Source organism: Apium graveolens, chromosome 5, assembly GCF_009905375.1.
Source record: "Apium graveolens cultivar Ventura chromosome 5, ASM990537v1, whole genome shotgun sequence".
NCBI lineage: Eukaryota > Viridiplantae > Streptophyta > Magnoliopsida > Apiales > Apiaceae > Apium > Apium graveolens.
This window is the reverse complement of record NC_133651.1, coordinates 95,623,352-95,628,170: the sequence shown is the minus strand read 5'-3', so window position 1 is coordinate 95,628,170 and position 4,819 is coordinate 95,623,352.

The window sequence follows — 4,819 nt, the reverse complement described above, 5'->3', positions numbered from 1 at the left end:
CCTTAGACTTGAGGTCATCATAGTCATCTTGTGTACACCGAACTATGCTTTGGTCTAGTTCTTAGTCTCCAGGCACAATTATTAGGGCTCTTCTGGGTATAGGAATTTCTATACGAAGATAGTGTATGATCAATAAAGGATCTACCCCTTCCAGTGAAGGAAGCGAATGTTCAAGGCTGATCCACATATGCTATTTCAGGAATCTCTGGCCAGAGTAAATGAAATTAGAAAGGAGTTTCTAATTTGCATAGAACTAAGCATGGTAAATGGTAAGCAAGTGATTGAATTAGATAGGCTTGACACGAGATCCATGCCTTGTATTTAATCGGGACATTGTAGGGTAGAAGGAGTTTATTGTACGGTAACTATTCACTGAATAGGTTCTTGGTATTCTAAGCAGTGAATTCATATTATCCGGATAGTCGCGATATGCTGAGAAGTATCCCTCACGATGTAGAATAAATGTGATTAATTAATTAATCATATTTAATAAATTAGAGAATTTATATAAATAATGATAAAATAGTTTTATTATTATTTATTTCTACTATCGGCTTAATATTGAACCTACAGGGTCACACCATAAAAAGAGAATGATTTAATGGTGGAGGAATTAATTAATAATGGCTAATGATTATTTATTTGTAAAATAAATAATTAATTGGCAAATTTAATAATTGATTAAATGAGATTTAATTGATTATAAATTAATTAAGAAAAGTTCTTAATATTATTAATTAAAGGATTTAATTTTTGGAAATTAAATCAAGAGAGAGAATTATTTTTAAAGTGTTTAGAAAAAGGATTAATAATTAAAAGGTGTTTTAATTATTAATGAGAATAATAAATGGGATAATAATAATAATATTTATGGGAAAATTTCAGCTGAAATTTTTTCCTATAAATATACTATTATAGACCCTATTTTTATTCGAACCCCAAAACCCAAAAAGTTTCGAAAACCCAATTCTCTCCACCTCCTTCCTCCTCCTTAACATCGTTTTCTTGGTGGATACCGGTGGAGTGCATCACACTTGAGGAGCAACTGCTAAGGATCTCTGATCATTGTCTCCGAATTATTTTAAAGGTTAGATTCGATCCCTATGCTTTTACCACGATTTATATGCTTTTTATTTGGATTTTATATGTGTAAAAGTGTTTTACCATGCCCCCGCTACGTTTAAAATCCAACAATGGTATCAGAGCATAGGTTGTATGCATATAAATCTGTGGTAAAAATTTCAGAATTTTATGTGCTTGTATGAATTAATTATGATTTTTACAAGTTATATCATGGATTAATTTTGTCTGATGAGAAATCGTTTCTCAGAATAATTTTGAATGTTGATCTGGGTTCTACAAGTGTTGTAGATCGTCTAAGTATTTTTTTTATAATTTTAGGATGTATAGATTTTTTATTATGAATTTTTGAAGTTCTTACAATTAAATTCATAATTAAATAATCATATATATATAAATATGAATTGTAAGTATATTTGTTTGTACTGCTGCTTGTCTGTTACTCTGCTGTTGGCACGGAGAAAGAAAGAATAGGCTATCAGGTCTGACTTGCACGGAATTCGAGAAAAGGCGGCGGCGGCTGCAAGAAAACCAAAAAAAAAAATAGGGGTGTCACGCATTCCGGGAATGCGTTACACACCTGTGGCGCATTCACGGAATGCGTTACACCTTTTAATGGCTTAAAAGGGCTGTAATGCATCACCGGAATGCGTTACAGGGCTTGTAATGCGTTCCTGTAATGCGTTACAGCCCGACTGTTTACATTAAAATTGATTTTCTGGGAGTTTCGTAACTCCGTTTTGGGCGTGCAATATACCGCTGGATTCATTTTTCTGAGACGGATCTAATGGAGTGATCAATTTTAGTTTATATAAAAGTTTTGAACTGTTTATATTTCCATGAAGTGTTTTAAAGCTGTTTTTTGACTGTTTTAGTTGCTTTTAAATGCTTCATGTGATACATAGAGATGTATAATGCTTAGACTAATGTGCTAGATGATGTAACATGTCTACCTTGATGTTTATTCATGTTGATATATGTGATATATGCTTAGTTTATCATGCGATGATAGATTTAGGTGAACTTAAATAAATATAAGGCGTTTGTTAGACAACCTAGTATAGTGAAATTGTTTCATAACCTTAATAATAATATTATGAATACAATCATGAGATTCTTGTGTTTATGAAACACGTAATTGAATATGAATTTTCGATATGAGAGAAAGGATGATTCTGTCAACAACAGATTTCTATCTGTAAGAAAGGGTTATTAAGTGACGCCTCTTGACAATGCTCCACCCGATCTGGGAATCATCTGATTATTGATTATTGATTTGAAATATTTAATTTAAAAGGAAGAATCTCTTTATAATATGATTATGATTGTAACGTAATATAATCCCTCTAAAATTAAATAATATCAAGTAGTAATTGGCCAATGACACAACGGGCTTGTGTCAGTCATAGCCTTCCAACATGATAGAAAAGTAGTTCCTATTTTTGAATCATTGTCGTTTCGTGCCACAGCCGAGGGCTTTGATTTCGAAATAAGAAATACTTGTCTATTACATAGAGATGTGTATATTGAATAAGAATCTAAAGGTCGTTACGTGCCACAACCGTGGGCTTTTGGGGACTGATTCAATTATACGGAATGTTGGGTTAGACTTGACTTAGAATATTGAGTTTGTCGTGCCATAGCCGTGACTCAATTATTCAAGAGGCTAAAGTTTAATTAGGGAATAACATTAGATGTAATTGACAAGAGTTGTCTGCCTATTGAACATTACATGGCGTTTCGTGCCACAGTCGGGGTTGTGTAATGGAATGTAGGATCCCTATTCCCACTAGCATTATGAATTCTTAATTTTTCATGTAGGGGGTTGAATAAATTAGGAAAACTAGTTGGAGCCACTTATGAATAAAGACCCGATTCATATAGTGTTTTGAAATGAAATCGAATATTTGCTAAGTGTTGTTATGTGTTTATCATTTACAGATTTACTTTGTACGTTATGTCTTCTGCACTATCACTCAGGAGCATACTAGATGCTCACAAATTGACTGGTCCTAATTATGCTGACTGGCTTCAAAACTTGAGAATTGTTCTCAGGATTGAGAAGCTGGAATACGTGATTGACTAACCTAAGCCTATTGAACCTGCTATTGATGCACATAATGATGAACATGTTGTGTATCGTAAATGGGTAGATGATGCAAATGTTGCTCAATGCATCATGCTAGCTTCCATGAACATTGAGCTACAGAAGCAACATGAGCATATGGATGCTCACACTATCCTCATGCATCTACAAGAGTTGTATGATATGGCGGGGAGGACAACTCGATATGAGATATCGAAGGAGTTGTTCGGTTGTAGGATGTTTGAGGGATCATCTGTGAATGACCATGTACTTAAGATGATCAATTTGATTGAACGTCTTGGACAACTTGGTTTTGCTATGGATGGGGAGCTGAGCCAAGACTTGGTCTTGCAATCACTTCCGAGTTCGTTCTCGCAGTTTGTTGTGAACTTTCGCATGAATAAGTTGGATGTCAGCCTGCCTGAACTCCACAACATGTTGAAGACTGCGGAATTGAATTGTCCCCCTAAGAAGAGTTCTGTTCTTCTAATTGGTGAAGGTTCCAATCCTAAGAAAAGGAAGAGGAACTCTTCCAAGAAGAAGAAAGTAGGTGAGAAAATGCCGGTTCCACCAAAAGCTGAAGACCCCAAAAGCAAAGTTGTTTGCTTTCGCTGTAACAAGGTGGGGCACTGGAAGAGGAACTGTAAGGTTTACCTTACAGAATTGAAGAAGAAGAAGGGTAGTGAGACTACCGCTTCTGATTCAGGTATGTTCATGAAAGAAGTGAATATGTCATTAAATCAAATTTCTACTTGGGTATTAGATACCGCCTGTGGTTCTCAAATCTGCAATTTGTTGCAGGGACCAAGGAGAAGTAGGACTCTTGAGGAAGAGGAGGTGATTCTACTGATGGAAATGGAGCAAGAGTTGCTGCTGTAGATGTAGAATCATTTCATTTACATATGCCTACGGGCAAGACTATTATTTTAAATAATTGTTATTTTGTTCCCTCGATTGTGAGGAATATTATTCCCATGTTAGACTTGGCTGGATTTTCATTTATTATTGAGAATAATGAATGTTCTATTCTTAGAGATAATATTCTTTATGGACGTGGTACTTTAAATAATGGTCTATATAAATGTGACATAACTTACTTCAGATTGAACAAACTAATAAAAGAAAAGGGATGATGAAAATCTTACTTCATTGTGGCACTGCAGTCTCCATTTAGTAGACATGGAGAGAGGGCTGCAGATTTGCTAGGATTGGTACACACAGATGTATGTGGACCAATGTCTACGCAAGCCATGGGTGGATTTTCGTACTTCATTACTTTCATAGATGATAGATCTAGATTCGGATATGTGTTTGATGAAACAAAAGTCTAAATCCTTTGAAAAGTTCAAAGAGTATAAGTATGAAGTGGAGAAACAACCAAACATAGTATTATAACTCTTCGATCAGATCGAGGTGGTGAATACTTTAATGGAGTGTTTCTAGATTATCTCAAAGTATATGGTATAGTCTCCCATTGGAATCCTCCAGATTGGTATCTGAAAGGAGAAATCGAACTTTGTTGGACATAGTTCGGTCCATGATGAGCTATGCAAATCTTCCAGTATTCCTATGAGGTTATGCATTGGAAACCTCAGCATATTTACTGAATATGGTGCCTTCCAAAATCTGTTCCTCAAACTTCGTATAAGATAT